Genomic DNA, 16,584 nt, shown 5'->3' with positions numbered 1-16,584 from the left:
AGCTGTGCCCTCGAGCTCATCTCACACCACACACAGATTTAATTCCCTGAGCACAAGAAGGAGAGGGCAGCCATGGGGGAGGAACCATGGCTCACAGCTTTCTCTTGTCCACCCAGATGTTTGCAAATTCCCACAAGGATCCCAATTGCCAGTGCAAGGATGAACTCATTTTTGTTCTGAGCAAGGCCAGCCTCCCTTCCAGCCACACCCCAGCTGACTTCAAAGAGTTTTGTGCCAAAGCTCAAGAACCAGGAGCAGATCTTTTCTTTCTGGAGCACCAAAGGAGGCAGGAGGATGTTGTCCATGCTGTAGCTCCTGGATATCTGTGTCTCCATGAGCAGCAGCTGAATATTGCTGGGTTTAAACACCCCCAGACTTGCCTGAGGACCTGCTCTGGATTCTGCAAAAGCACAGAGCAAGAGCACTCAACCAGCAGCAGCAGCAGCAGCTTTCCCCCCTTACTCTGCTAATTGCTGTGAAGAATATTGAAGATATTCTGTCATCACATGAAGCAGAGGGAGATCAGTCTGAGGCACTGAGAGCCAAGACCCTGTTCTGTGTGGGAGGGGAAGCTTTCAAAGGATTTTTTTCCATAGGAGAGATCATGGAGAAGGTTTCATCAACTCACCTCAAGCTGACTGTCCTGCCTGAGCTGCCCTGTTTCAAAAGGATCAGAAGAATCAGCATTCAGGTCTTCCACTGTACTAGGGATTCACCCTATTTTCCTTTTTAAATGATGAATTGTTTGATTATCACCCCATTATTGCTCTCTTAACTTTGTGACTGAATTGCATAAACCTGTACCTTAAAAGATACAACCTAACACTAATCTGACATTCCATAAATCCTCTTTGCAGCATTCTTCCCAAAGAGACAAAGAAGGAGAAGAATCCTCTAGGGAGGGGAGAGAGGACAGGTCACAGAGCATGAAACTCCACTTTTTTCTGTTATTGAGGTATTGGGGTTTCTACAACATCCACACGGGACCCTTCCCTCCTCTCTGACTCACAGGTCTCTGATGGGCCATGAGCTGTGGGTATTTATGAGCCAAACGTGTTCCAACAGCTCAAAGCATTTTAGAAACAGCTTCCAGCAGCTCTGGAGAGCCTCAGACCAGCAGGTAGCCAGGAAAGATCATGGTGCTGCCAATTTTAACAGCAGAATGATTTGTTCTCTTAAAAAAACTTAACCTTTCATTGGCTCCTTTATTTACCAAGGAGAGATTTGGGTGGGGAATAGAGGAAGAGTCTGTTCTGTGCAGCCAGATGGAATTCCAAACCCAGTCAGTTTAGGCAGGGAGCTAAGGGGAAGATGTCAAAATATGTTTTCCATTAACGTAACAGCGGAAAACACGAGTGGTTTAAAATACAGTGTACAAATAATTACTGCTCTGCTACCAGAACCTGTGCCAACAGGAGGGATTTTATCACTATAGTTTGTTTAAACCAACAGCAACAGAGTTGTAAGTCAGAAACGTGGTATTTTATTCTGAAATATTTGCTTGGGGTGCTACTTGACATCAGACTTCAGTCAAAATAAGCTTTAGCAAACGATATGTTAAACAATCCCATCTGCCTGTTTCAAAGGCAAAAAAAAGCCAAGTAGATTTTGTTAATCCTGAATTTCCAGTTCAACCTTCCAAAGAAGAGGGGACATTTTTTGCTCTTATTCACCATGTGGTGCTAAAGTGAATGGGGTTAGTGGTATAGGGCAGAGGAGTCCAGCAATCAAGACATTAACAGCAAATTTTAACAATCAAAAGAACAATTAATTTTTATTTTTTTTTTAACTTTTTTTTTTTAAAAAAAGTTTTATTTTCTGCAGATGGAAGGGAGAAAAAAGAGAACAGCATCATCTCCCTGCATGTGCACCCAGGTGCTGTGGCAGAAAGCACTCGGGGAGGAACAATTCTCATTGCTCTGCACTCACAGCTCAGGGGTTTGGACTCTGAAATCGTTTTGTGACAGTGCTGGGTGAGTTCCCCTCCAGGAGAGACACAGAGGGAGCCTGGAATGACACAGCTCAGGAAAAGGACTCAGAGGAGCAGGGAGGGTTTGCAAGAGGGGGTGGCTCTCTAGGAAAGAGGAGAGGAGAGGAGAGGAGAGGAGAGGAGAGGAGAGGAGAGGAGAGGAGAGGAGAGGAGAGGAGAGGAGAGGAGAGGAGAGGAGAGGAGAGGAGAGGAGAGGAGAGGAGAGGAGAGGAGAGGAGAGGAGAGGAGAGGAGAGGAGAGGAGAGGAGAGAAGAGAAGAGAAGAGAAGAGAAGAGAAGAGAAGAGAAGAGAAGAGAAGAGAAGAGAAGAGAAGAGAAGAGAAGAGAAGAGAAGAGAAGAGAAGAGAAGAGAAGAGAAGAGAAGAGAAGAGAAGAGAAGAGAAGAGAAGAGAAGAGAAGAGAAGAGAAGAGGAAGAGAAGAGAAGAGGAAGAGGAAGAGAAGAGAAGAGAAGGATTTAATCAAATGGCATTTGCAGCCTGGCTCTCCAGCCCCACGAGCCCCTGCACTCGTGTGTGCAAGGTCCAAAGCTTTTTGTGCTTCTGCAGAGGGAAAACAGCCCCAGTTGTCCCAAACTCAGAGAATGGCATCCCCAGGGGTGACTGAGCTCACAGCCAGGCTTGCAGCACTCAGCATCCTCCAAGGACTCGCACAGCTCGCTGTACCCAGCTGAGGCTGGACAGAGGGACAGACTTCAAATTAAAGTCCCGTGTTTGTTATTGCATTATTGGACCTGCCTGCAGCCTCTAACCAGTCTGCACGTGCTCCTGTTTTACAGAAATCATCTTCCAGGGAACAGGCAGCAGCTCAACTCTTATATTAACTTTCTGATGCAGGAGAAATTAATAAAATTTTTATAAACCTGAGAAAGGAAAAGGTATAAAAATCACTGCAGAGTGGCCACAGGCTGCCAGTTGTCACCGACTTCCACTTCACCCCTGTGCTACGATGGTTATAAACTTCAAGTGTAAAGTGGAAATTCATCCACAATTTACTTTTCCCCAGCAGAATATTGCATGATGTTCTGGCTAATCACATAATTCAACCCTCATATATTCAGAAAGCGCTCAGAAATCAGGAGAATGCATTTAAAACCTTCACTGTGTGGAACATTTCCTTGCCCAAACATCACAATATAAATTCAAGCAAGTAGCTGCCAAAATAAAAAGTTAGAACAGAAATTCCTTAATGATTGACTAAGGAGAGACTCATCACCAAGGCATTAAGTAACTCTTAGGGGAAAGTGAATTAGAATTGCAGTGTATGATGCATTAATTATTTGGTGGCAGTTGAAGAAAAAAGTTTGAGTTTTAAGGACAGGAGGTTAGAACACAGCTGGAGGAATTTAACCCATGATATTAAATTGATTTTTCAAATGTGCAGAGAGGGAAATCTGAGTTTCTCTGGGTCCTGCAAACAGAGCAATATGGAACAACAGAGTTTTATTCATCTGCAGCTCATTTTTGTCCCAAAATTCCCTTTTAAGAGCATTCTAGCTGTGTGTTCATCTGGATTGTAGAAGAGCCTGAAGTGTGATATTGGAGTCACTCCAGCAAGAAATGCCCCAACCACTCTGTCCCCCAATTTTCTCTAATTAAACCATTTCTCCAAGGGTTTATAGGATGTTTTCCCTCTCTCAATTTTTTCAGCACCAAAACACAGCTCTGAGCATCCTCTCTGCATCTCCACCCTCAGCTCAAACCCTGCAGAATCCCCACCCCCAGCAAACTGGGGGAGGAAATTTTTAAATAGGAAAATCCTCTGGGTAGGGGTTTTTCCTGGGGGATCATTTTCAGGGAGCAGAAAGAAGCCAGGAGGGCCCTTCCAACCAAACCATTCCAGGATTCTCTAAGTATCTCTGAATGAAATATTCCAAGAGGGCACAAAGCAAGAAAAAAAAAAAAGGAAGCAGAGCAATAACCACAACATCCTCAAAAAATGTGTCTTGTTTTGATCAGTGAGTAAAGCAACAATCACCTGAGGCTTTCAAAGCACTTTACAAATATTAATTGTTATGAATTTGCCCATCTTAACTTTCTGGCTTCTAGGAAAAAAGCAAAAAAACCCAACCAAAGTAGGGATTTAATTATTCCCTACTGGAAAATGGAAATGAAAGCACAGAGCAAATAAAGGAGGTTTTCCCAAACACACTCTGAAGTGCCAGTGGATGTGGAGTGTGGATCAGAGAAATATGGGACTGCCTAGAGCAGAGATTAATTTATGTCTCAGAGCACAGGCCTGAGTGTGGGGAACTCCTGACACAGGAGAGTCCAAGGTGGCACAGAAACCCCAGTGAGGATGGAGTCCAGAGGCAAAGAATGAATCAGAAATGTGGAATAAACACCCTTGGAACTGCACTTGATCACAATTCACTCTTGGAAATACACTCTCTATAACATGTCTGTGTATGTATGCATACAGGTATATTTTATATATTAGTGTGTTAAATATCTAGAAAATAACCCAAATCCCACAGATTACAGCTGCAGCCCCAGGGCTTGAAAACCCAGAGATTTTCTTGTGACAGTCACACCCTGTCAGGTGTTTTGATATGAAAATGTCTCCTTTCAGTCCCCAGGAAGGAATCAGATGTTTTGATATGATATTTGATATTTCAGTCCCCAGGAAGGAAGTGGTGATTTTGATTTTCACGAAGACAGAGCCTGCAAAGAACCTGTAGAGCTAAAGCCAAAGCACATTTCCCCACAGGGCAGCAGTCAGGGCCTTCCCAATCCTGAGTGTGATGAGGTGGATCACGTTTGTGTGACAGATTCCATCCCTGCAAAGGGGACAGGAAAGGACAAAGTGGCCACAGAGAGATTTCCCTGTGCAATCCACACCCTGCCTGGGCTGGAAGCACAGAACCAGGGAATGATTTGGGTGGGAAGAGACCTTGGAGACATCTGGCCATGGCAGGGACACCTTCCCCAGGTTTCTCCAAACCCCAGTGTCCAGCCTGGCCTTGGGCACTGCCAGGGATCCAGGGTCAGCCACAGCTGGCTGGGAAATCCACTCCAGGCCCTGCCCACCCTCACAGGGAACAATTCCTTTCCAATATCCCATCTAAATTCCACTTTTTCAGGAACCAGTTTCACTTAACCCTTCCTGTTTTGCACTGGGTGGTTCCTGTTCATCACTTGAAGCCATCACTTGTCTCCTGTTGGGCCTCCCAAATGCAGCATATTCATGGACATTAATCAGAAATACCTCCTTTGCAAATTAAAACGTTGGGATCTGCCTACCCAAGGAAGAGACCATGGAATCATGGAATGGTTTGGGTTGGGAGGGACCTTACAGGTCACCCAGTGCCACACCTGGACACCTTCCACCATCCCAGGCTGCTCCAAACCCTGTCCAGCCGGGCCTTGGGCACTGCCAGGGATCCAGGGGCAGCCACAGCTGGCTGGGAAATCCACTCCAACCCCTCCCCACCTTCACAGGGAGGAATTCCTTCCCAACATCCCATCTACATTTCACTTTTTCAGTGGGAGCCATTCCCTGTGTCCTGTCCCTGCAGGCCTTGTCCCCAGTCCCTCTCCAGCTCTCCTGGAGCCCCTTTAGGCCCTGCAAGGGGCTCTGAGCTCTCCCTGGAGCCTTCTCTTCTCCAGGTGAGCACCCCCAGCTCTCCCAGCCTCCAGAGCAGAGGGGCTCCAGCCCTGGCAGCATCCCTCTCCATGGGGTTTATCCCTAATTAACAGAGTTATTAATTCAAGCAGCCCCGAGGTTCCTGGCTGGAGCTGTGGCCGCAGCCCATCCCTGGAGCCCGGCTGACGCAGCAGCGCTGGAATGTCCTGGATGGGGATTGCAGAGGAGGCTCCTGTGACGGATGAAATGTGCTGACGGCACAGAATAATTGAATAATTAAATAATTAACCCCCTCTGCGTGAGACGATCTTCTGCCTCTCCCATGAAACCTCTGAGAGCACTCTGGGGCACGGGGCAGGTCCCACCCCACCCAGGGTAACAGATTATCGGGATGCTTTTGGGGTTCCTGGCACTGCAACAGCTCCAAATGTCCTGATTTTTAACTAATGTTAGATAATGAGACTTAAAGAAGCTATTTCTACTTAAGTGCCTCTACCTCACTTTGTAAGTTTTATATTTTATCAGTTTTATTGTTACTTTGTAAGATGAAATAATCAACTGACTCCAAATTTCAGTAGCCAGGTATAAACCTCTGGGAATACAGAGTTTTCTGATTGTTACCAAAAAAAATTACTGCACTTTTTAACCTAAAACCAAGTTGGGATTTTGTGAGGGTTTTTTTTTGTTTGTTTGTTTTCTTTTTTTTTTTTTTTTCTTTTTTGGGGAGGGTGTTTTAGGTTTATTTGTTGTTTTTTGGTTTGAGGGTTTTTTTTGTTTTGTTGTTGTTATTTTTAAGATTTTCACATTCTGAGCAGCATCTACACTGGGAGTAATGAAACTGTAGAGAACAGCAGTGGTAAGAATCAAAAAGCATTTTTGCTGCTCCAGTACAATTTGAAACATGAATTATCTGGTTTTCAACTCCTCATCTTCCACAGTTACCTCTAATGGCGGCAGCAAACAAGACAATACTCTGAAATTTAAATAAATCCATTTATTAACACAACAAGCAATAGTTTTACCCTTCTGAGAGCTTCCTGCTTGACAGGAAATATTCAGAGCACCACAAAATCATGGAATGGTTTGGGTGGGAAGGAACCTTAAAGTTCATCCCATCCCACCCCTGCCAGGGCAGGGACAACTTCCACCATCCCAGGCTGCTCCAAGCCCCGTCCAGCCTGGCCTTGGGCACTGCCAGGGATCCAGGGGCAGCCCCAGCTGCTCTGGGCACCCTGTGCCATTCAGTGTTGGCAGTGATCTTATGGAAACCCCCAGATTTCCCCATAAATACTGTTAAAAAAGGAAATTATGGACCCCAACAAATCTCTAAGCTACACCAGGAGCAGCAACAACTTTGCTTTTGCGAGCCCAGCTCAGGTCAGAGTGGTGCAATGTGACACTGAAATATTGAGGGTGAACTTTGCATTTCTGGTTTGAGGGGTTTTCATGTAGAAAAATCTACATTCTGAGTGCAAGCAGCTGTGAGAGCTGAGCAGCCTGCAGGTCAACCCCAGGCTCTTCAAGGGGCTTGAAGAAATATTCTGTGGAGGATATTTCACCTTCCTGGCAGGTGGAAGTCTTCTAACAATGGTGCACATCTGTCACATTAAGGAGAATAAATATTTGCTAGGAAGAAGGAAGCTCTGAAGACCAGCCTGGCGACCAGGAGCCATTATTTCTCTTATTATTTGTACCTATTAAAGAAAAATTTCCTCCCATGATTGGTCATTTCAGGTCATGAATATTTGAAAAGATCTGTATTTCATCTCCTTTGGAGTGAAGGGTGGGGGTTTGAACAGCACAAGAAATTGTTTAAATGCAAGGACCAAATATAAATTAGGCAGAGCCAGTCCATGTGCACTTATTCCCATTTCCCCCCACATTTCACAGCCCAGAGGTGGATTTTGAGTTGTTTTCTAGACTGGGCCATCCCAGACAGCTCAGGGAAGGAGGAGAAAAATATCCTTGCACAGAGCAGAGAGGTGACAGCGCTGACAAGAGTGTCTCCAGCACACGGAGAGCCTGGGCTTATCTCCCAGCCTGCTTCCTCCCACCTTATCAGAGGCTCTGCACAACCTCCCTTCACTGCCCAAACAGGAGCCCTGGGTAACAGAAAATATGAGACTGTTGGTCAGAAAGGCCCCAGAGCCGCCTGGGATACCCAGCTCCGGGCAGAACCCATCCTTGTTTCCATGCCTTGTCCATTTGTTGGGCCATTGTCCACCTCACCACACATCTCCAGCTGCCTCCTGCTCCACTGGCTCACAGAATCCTGGAATCTCCTGAGCTGGATCCCTCAGGGATGATCAGTGCAGCCCCTGGCCCTGCCCAGACCCCCCAACAAGCCCACCCTGAGCATCCCTGAGAGCGCTGTCCAAACGCTCCTGGAGCTCTGGCAGCCTTGGGGCCGGGCCCATTCCCTGGGGAGCCTGGGCAGTGCCAGCAGCCTCGGGGGGAAGAACCTTGCCCTGAGATCCATCCCAAGCCCTGGCACAGCTCCAGCCCTTCCTGGGCTCCTGTCCCTGTCCCAGAGCAGAGCTCAGCCCCTGCCCCTCCGCCTCCCCTCGGGAGGAGCTGCAGCCCCCGAGGAGCCTCCCCTCAGTCTCCTCTGCTCCAGCTGAACGAGCCAAGTGCCCTCAGCTGCTCCTCAGAGCCTTCCCCATGTTTGCATCCCTGCAGGGCTGAGCAGGCTGGGAAGGTTTGGCAGCGGTGAGGAACAGGCTCAGAAGGACACCCCACTGTCCCCACACTCCCCAGCAGAGCCCTGCTCACCCCTGTGGTGACACAGTTCTGTCCTGGGCACTGGAGACACTGCTGACACCCTGTCCCACTGTGGTCATCAGGTGATGGACAGAGAAATGCCACTTGGATTTGGAGTTCCTGTGCCTTGTTAAGAAGCCTCGTTCACACACCAAGCAAAGGATAATTAATAAATAATCTAATTATGAAACTGCCCATTACCTAACTGAAGCCATCCTAGGTACCATCAGCACTAAGCCAACCCACACATCATCAAGCATCAGCTCAGCTCAGGATCAGACCTTGGAGAAAGCCAAGAAGGGAACAGCAAAAGAATCCCAGAATGGTTTTGGTTGGAAAGGACCTTAAAGCTCATTCAGTTCTGCCTCCTGCCACCAGACCAAGTTGCTCCAAGCAGGTTCCAGCCTGGCCTGGAACACTTCCAGGAAGCTTCTCTGGTCATCCTGTGCCACGGCCTCATCACTCACACGGGGAACAATTCCTTCCTGATAATTCATCTAAACCTCCTCTCTTTCAGTTTAAAGCCATTCCCTGTCACATGAGCTGATGCTCCACTCTAACAGCATGCAAACCATGGGAAATCCTGTGTGCAAAAGCATCACCAGATGCTCAGTTTTGTTCCAGAAGACTCATCCACCATAAATAACCCTCACAAACCAGGGGAATGCAGTAACCTCCACCAGCACAGCACTGTATTGCTGCGTAGCACTGCTGGATGTTTCTATATGATAATAATAAAAATTCAGTGCTCAGTGCCCTGCTTTCTCCAATCGCTGTCTCAGGAGGGAAAAAATGTCCTTGTCAAATGTCCCACTCTGTCCCTGCTCAGCTGCACAAGGGCAAGGGCAGTGCAGGGTTTTACCTGTCAGTGTGAGGCTGCTTTATCTAAAGCCTCCAGGACTCCCAGACACCAGAGGTCAGGAGAACAAGAATAACTGATATAATTCCCTGGGCAGGGTGAATGTTTAATCAGCTGTGTGTTAAGCCAGAAATTCTCCAGAACAGTTCCAGGGTTGTCATGGTGGCAATGGGATCTTAAGCTGATACTAAGGAACAGTCTGACAATGACTAACCAGGTGGTGGTTAAGGAAATTGCTAATTCTGCTGAAGTTGTTTGTCTATAATCATCCCACCCCCGCCTTTTCCCTTCTCTCCTCTTCCCCTGATGTTTCTTGTCAGTCTTAACTAGTGACACCTCCAGAAGAGGCATCCTTAATTATGGGCTCCATTCAGCAGGACCCTTTGCCTCGTGCTAACCTCAAAGAAGCACCAGCCACGTAATCCCAGACAAATTCCTGAACTGCCGGTGCCTCCCTGCACAGATTCAGCCTTTCTTCATTGACTCCATCCTCCTGCTTCCAAACCAGTGGGGCACTTCCAAAACTCAGCTGTGGAGACAGAACCACCTCTCTTCACACCCAGATTTGCTCCTGAGTTGTGGAGTCCACAAGGATTCCCTGACCCCAGCACAGCTGCAAACGGGAGGTTTATGGAGCATGGGCTCAGCTCCTGATGGGAAAGGGAAAATCTGCACTCCAAAGCTGCTGGGGAGAGATGTAAATCCAGCCAGGATCCCCTTCTCTAGAAGGGATGGGGGAAATCCAGTTTTATCACAAATTATCACTGAATGGTTTGGGTTGGAAGGGACATTAAAGCTCCTCCCATCCCACCCCCTGCCATGGCCAGAGACACCTTCCACTATCCAGCCTGGCCTTGGACACTGCCAGGGACGAGGCAGGAACATCCTCTGTGGAAAACCTGTGGCTCACCCTCCTGACAGAGAGGAATTTCTTCAGTTAGCAAACCTAAATTTCCTCTCTTTCCGTTTCCACCCTTGTCCTGCTCCCGACTCAGAGATGCTGCTACACGCTGCCATCCCCTGAACCTCTGTGTTGCTCCTGCTCATGTCCCACGTTTTCTTTGCCAGGATGAGACTTTGTCAGGATCAGAGATGCCCTGAAGAAGTCAGAGCATGGAATCACCCTGCCAGGGGAGACAGGGACGTGCCTGAGCTGCTCCTCCTCAGAGCCTGCACGCAGGTACCTGCTGCTCTTTGTCCTCACACTCATCCTGCACACGAAACCAAAGAAAAACCCCTTCACACAGGGAAAAAAAAAATAAAATCTGTGGAACCTGGATGGTGGGAATATTCACCAGTGAGCTAAATGCAGCATCAGGGAGGAATATCTCTACAGTCAATATAATTATTATTTCTGTCAGCTTCTTGCTAGAGACACTGAAGATTTCTTTCAGATTTGGGACAAGAAATCAAAGCATCTGATTTTTGTTTGCATATTCTTTATATAAAAGTCATTATTGGTGCAGCATTCTGTGACCTGTTCCTTTGACTGCAATGTTCAGTCATTAACCTCTTGCAAAGTTTCCTCCCACGACACATTTGTACAATGCTGAGACTTCTCTGGCATTTATTAAGCTCAGAAAAAAAAAAAAATCCTAATAGAAATCTAACTCAGAAAAAAAAAAAGCAAACTTATGAATTGCCTTTAAATGACTTTTCAAATGGCTTCATTTGGGATTTCTACAGCTCTTCATTCCTGTGGAACACAGGGGAATACTCGAGGGAATGACATGAAGTTGTGTCTGGGGGTTGGGGTAGATCTCAGGGAAAGGTTCTGCTGGGATTTTATGACCAGATCAAGGAACCAAAACAGTTTCTAAAGTTCTCTTTGGGAAACTTCTCGCTTCTGTTGTAATTTAAAATACACCTTCTAACTTTATTGCTGGGTAGACACTGCCTAACCCCTGCAGTGACATAAGTGAGCAGAAATACTGTGGGAAGAGGAAGATTTTCTCATTCACTGACATGAAATCACATGTCTAGACATAACTATGTATTGTTTTAACAACTCAGCTGAATTAACAACATTTAAACCTTTCTAGAAATCACCATCTTTCATAAAACATCACCCAACGCTGAAAGTAAGTTTGTTTTTCTCCTCCCCACCCCAATTTGGAAATAATTTGTGTATTAAAGTGTCCTGAAATCATTTCTGAAATGCAAACATCGCCATATCTTATAAAACATCACCCAAAGCTGAAAGTGGGTTTGTTTTTTCTGCTTCCCTCCCCCGACTGAAAATAATTTGTGTATTAATACGACCCTGAAATAATTTCCTCAGTGTTTTGTGTGCTAAGAAAAGGCACTCAGGGAAGTGCCCTGTCCAAATGGATTCCTCTTTGCTCGGGGACTTAAGGTTTGTGCTGAAGGAAGGTTTTGTCATCTGTTTATGAATTTATGGATAATTCCTCCATAAGCTGCTTGGATTCCTGTTTGCTCAGTAGGGTAAGGGGTCCATGGTTTGTGCTGAAGGAAGGTTTTGTCATCTATTTATGAATTTATGGATAATTAGTCCATAAATTGCTTGGATTCCTGTTTGCTCAGTAGGGTAAGAGGTCCATGGTTTGTGCTGAAGGAAGGTTTTGTCATCTATTTATGAATTTATGGATAATTAGTCCATAAATTGCTTGGATTCCTCTTTGCTCAGTAAGTTAAGGGGTCCATGGTTTGTGCTGAAGGAAGGTTTTGTCGTCTATTTATGAATTTATGGAGAATTAGTCCATAAGCTGCTTGGATTCCTCTTTACTCGGTAAGTTAAGGGGTCCAATGGTTTGTGCTGGTTTTGTCATTCATTTATGAATTTATGGATAATTAGTCCATAAATTGCTTGGATTCCTCTTTGCTCAGTAAGTTAAGGGGTCCATGGTTTGTGCTGAAGGAAGGTTTTGTCATCTATTTATGAATTTATGGATAATTCCTCCATAAGCTGCTTGGATTCCTGTTTGCTCAGTAGGGTAAGGGGTCCATGGTTTGTGCTAAAGGAAGGTTTTGTCATCTGTTTATGAATTTATGGATAATTAGTCCATAAATTGCTTGGATTCCTCTTTGCTCAGTAGGGTAAGGGGTCCATGGTTTGTGCTGAAGGAAGGTTTTGTCATCTATTTATGAATTTATGGAGAATTACTCCATAAGCTGCTTGGACAGACACATCCCGACGTGGGAAAGCCGGCACGTTCCCAGACAATAAACTGGATTTGTGAATGTTTGAACAAAGGAATAAAGACTTGCCAGTCCAAATAAGACAAAACAAGGCGTCTCAAAGCGCAGATTAGAGAGAGAAACCTTCCCTGAGTGTCAAATATCGGCCAGGCAACCGCGGATCCCCCGAGCCCGGGCGAGCCGGGGCTCGCTGGGCTCCGGCTGGCCGGGATCCAGCCCTGCACCGCTGCCATTCGTTCCGAGGGAGGCAGGGAAAGGAGGGACAAGCAGGCTTAAATCTGACTCGGTAGCCCCCAGCAGCAGCCCCGGAGGAGCCGAGCGGGCGGGACCCGCCTGTTGAATCAGCAGCGAGCCCCGGCTCCGCTTTTAGCTCGGCAAGGGCTGAAAGAGAGCGGGGGAAATGGGCTGCAATTCCTCAAACAGCTCTGTTTACGGGCCTGGATCGGCAGGGAAAACATGTTGTGATTAAACGTGGCAGCTGTCGGTGCTCCGAGGTGTTACAAGCAGGGGGATATTTAAAGACAATGACTGGCGCCGTCTCTTCTGCCGGGATGGAGCCGCGTTTGTGGCAGCCCCGAAGTTATTCCGTGGCACAAAGAGACTTTTCGAGGCAGGGAATACTCTCAGCTGCAGGATTTCCCCCAGAAGCCAGGACAAACGACGTCATCAGAGGCACTGGCTGCTCAGTGATTAAAGAATCCCAAATAGGTTGGGTTTTGTCATCTGTTTATGAATTTATGGATAATTAGTCCATAAGCTGCTTGGATTCCTCTTTGCTCAGTAGGGTAAGGGGTCCATGGTTTGTGCTGAAGGAAGGTTTTGTCATCTATTTATGAATTTGAAGGGAGCTGAAATCCCACCTTGGTCCACCCTGTCCCATGGCAGGGACACCTTGCACCAGCCCAGGATTATGGATGCTAGCTTTGGAGCAGGCTGCAGACCCATGGCCTCTCAGTCCTGCCTGAGAAGCTAGCCTGAGAATTTCAAAGGAGGATTTCAAAACAATCCTCAGAGACAGAAAACAACTGCCAGGTGCTGTTTGTCTGTCCTCTTGTTTCCCCTTGCAAGAGAGGGTCAGGGGGGTAGTGTGCCCCTGACCAATGATGGTGATGTAGCACTTTGCTAACCAATAAGAGTTTCTTTTCTGTATTTTCCACGTATCTGTCTATAAGACAGGGCTAAAGCAATAAACTAGAGGAATTCTCCTGTTGAGACTCCCTTGAGAGTCCAGTGTCGTTCTTTATCGCCATTCCCAATCGGAACGACATAGGATGCTTCAAGCCCCGTCCAGCCTGGCCTTGGGCACTGCCAGGGATGGGTGTGATGGTGTTTACACACACAAAAGGACACAGAATACACAGCAAGTGTATTTCTGATGTGCCTTCCCATGCCTGACACACGATTTAACAGCGACTCTCTCTAGACCACGCTCAGCCTTAACTCTTTGGATGGGCGAGCCCATCCCTCCCTCCCAGCTCCACGGGGGCTCAGTGTGGTGCCGAGTCCCTTGGTGAAGGACTCCATTTATAGGCCAAATCTACAAATTTCTATGGCAATCCTATAAAATTTCTATGTCAAAGCAACAAAACACTCCGAGAGGGTAAATCTGCTGCTGGCCGGGGCCGCAGTGCAGGGCTCAGCCCCTCTCCGGGTACCGCAGGCTCCCCAGGGGCTCAGCCCCCTCCCCAGGAGCAGAGCTGGCACAGAGCCCCAAGGAATTCATGAGATGCAAATGGCTCAGCAGGGAGATGCAAAGCATGGATGGTCTGTGGGAGTCACGGTGGCTGTGGGGGACCCGGCTCTGCCTTTCCTCGGTGGCGGTGGATGCTCCTGTCCCCATCCCCAAGCGCACTGGGATCATTCCTGTTTTGCAGGAAGCAAGCAGGGACAAAGAAATTCCAGCTGTCAACCCCTTCTGCCTGAGCTTTCAGCCTTCAGGCCAAGATCCTGTTGTTACCTGAGAACCCAGATTCCGATTAAAAAGATGAGCAGTTCCAAACCTCGTGGTTATGGGAACAGCTCTGACAACACCAACTCCAAACAACAAACCCCCAGAGCCTGCCCACAGCTGTGTAACCCCCAGGCAAACTCATCTCACAGAATTCCAATCCATCTCCCGTCCCTTGGGACAGCGACACTGAGAGGTAAAAACCCAGCTGCATGTGTTGGTTCGGTTTTTTTTTTTTAAACATTAAGATTTTCATGTATCCAACACCCCACAGGCTGGTCCTAAACTCCTACAAGGTCCTGCCTTGGCTAGATTCCAGCCACTCAAACTGTTCATCCCAAACTCTCTCAGTTTGAGGTTAATTCAACCTGTCTTGAATGAGATAACCGTGAAAGAGCCTCCCAAAATGCTTCCCCTTCTACTAAATGTGCCACTGTAAAATAAAATCTAAGACCAAACCGATCCTGAACTGACTGAAGCAAACTCAGACTGAGAAGTGAAACAGCAGAGGCAGAGAGGGAAGCCCAGGAGCTTAAGGATGGTATTTAGAGACTGATTTTTTCCTTTTTCTAAGCCACTCTATTCTCAAATGATTCATAACCAAGACAGAGCTGAAAAGTTTGGGCAGAAGCAGATGAAAAAAAAACCCTCGATTAAATGATTCTGAAGCTGAGCTCTTAGTTTAACCTACCAGTTAAAGCCTCAGTTTAAGGACATTCCAAATGCAAAAAGGTAAAGTAGATTTAACAAAAATTAATAAAATTATTATTTATTCTGCTTTTTAATTAGTAAGTCTCGCCTCTTTCAACGGCAAAGCCAAAATAAAGGCTTCGGAGTGCTATGTAAGTAAAAAGAATGGAAAGATTGAATCAGGCAGGGGGAACTCACGCTTGAAACAGGCACGTCCACAAAATCCCACTCTAACAGGAGATGAATCTTGTTTCACAAACACACTTTATTCAAAACAAGCTGGAGAAACCACGTCAAGAGCAGAAGGCAGTTGCTTGCAAATAGGTCTCGCTGCGATTTCCCCTCCTTTCTAAGACCGGCACGAAAGCGAAGCGCCGGGATCTCCCAGCTCCGGCAAACTCCAGGGATGAGCTGGAGTTGAAGCCACCCCCCAAGAGGAGGAGGAGGAGGAGCGCTCGGGGGGGCCGGGGGCAGCACGGGGAGGGGAGAGGAGGACGGGGACAGCGCGGGGAGAGGGAGAGCACGGAGGGGCCACGGGGACAGCACGGAGCGGTGCCGCCTCGGAAGCAGCGGAGCGGCTGCCCCGTTCCCCCTCCCGAGCCCGAGCGGGCACTTTGGGCTCGCAGCCCGCCGGGCCGGGAGCGCGGAGTTCCGGGAAGCCCCGGCCGGGAGCGGCGGTGCCGCGGGGGCCGCTCCCGCTCCGGCCGGGCGGTGCCGGTTCCCGTGCCCGGGCGGGGCCGCGCTGCGGGCGGTGCTCCCGGGGCAGCGGCACCGGCCCGGGGAAGGAAGGGGAGCCCGGGGCGGTTCGGCCGTGCCGCCTCCGCCGCTCCTCCGCTCCCAACTTTCCGGGGGCGGCGCGACCGGTGCCCCCCGCCCCGGCCCGCAGCGGGACCGCGCATCCCGCGCCGGGACAAGCGGGGTCCGCGCCGCCGGCCCGCGCCGCGCCGGCCCCGCGGAGGACGCGGAGACCGCGCACATCCCCTGCACCCCCCCCGGCCGCCGTCCCACATCCAGCCCGTCACGGGGCGGCCCCGCTCACCTGCCGTCCCCGCCGGGTGCCGCGGGCTGCGCTGGGCTCCGGCCGCCGGGGCCGCGCGTTGCCGCCGTTGGCAAGTAACAGTCTCCAGGGCTACGGTCACTATGGCGCCGGGCGCCGGGTCTCGAGGCAACTGTTGCTACCCCGGCCCCGCGCGTCACCGCTCAGCCCCGCCCTGGGAGGGCGTGTCCACCGCGTCTCCGCTTTCTATTGGTGCATCCCCTGTCCGTCATTATGGGGGGCGGGACACCTCGCGGGGGGACCAATGGCCTGGCGGAGGGGGCGTGGCCAGCGCTTGGCGCGCGGTTTGGCGCCTCAGCGCGGGGCGGGGCGGGCTCGTGACGCGCGCGCGCGGGAAACGGGGGGGGGGCGAGGGGGCGGGGCCGGCTCGCGCGCCTCGATGATTTCACCTCAATAAATCACTCCCCAAAAAAAGAAACAATAAATAAAGAAAGAAAGTTGATTTCCCGCTGTTAAACATTCCAAAGTGGCGGGCTCGCGCTTTCTCCCGTTACCGCTGGGGTTGTTTTGGTTTTGTTTTTTTTTTTTTTAACCCCTCC

General features: G+C 48.7%; 1 protein-coding gene across 50 annotated transcripts in view; it reads right to left on the bottom strand.

Moving 5' to 3' along the window:
* Positions 1-16,311, bottom strand: part of LOC111940430 (DNA-binding protein RFX2) — a 65,815-nt gene extending 49,504 nt beyond the window's left edge. For 12 of the 50 annotated variants that reach the window (XM_086862714.1, XM_086862717.1, XM_086862720.1 and 9 more), the window contains exon 1: positions 16,028-16,186. The gene's annotated coding sequence lies outside the window, so the exon portion shown is untranslated. Of the gene's footprint in view, positions 1-16,027 lie in introns of all 50 variants that reach the window. The other 38 variants (XM_086862692.1, XM_086862693.1, XM_086862695.1 and 35 more) reach the window with 10 other exon arrangements.
* Between the last annotated feature and the right edge of the window lie 273 nt (positions 16,312-16,584).

The sequence above is a fragment of the Cyanistes caeruleus genome, chromosome 25, assembly GCF_971803275.1.
Source record: "Cyanistes caeruleus chromosome 25, bCyaCae1.hap1.1, whole genome shotgun sequence".
NCBI classification, from domain to species: Eukaryota; Metazoa; Chordata; class Aves; order Passeriformes; family Paridae; genus Cyanistes; species Cyanistes caeruleus.
Note: the sequence above shows the minus strand (reverse complement) of the source record. Positions and strands in the feature narration are given on the sequence as shown.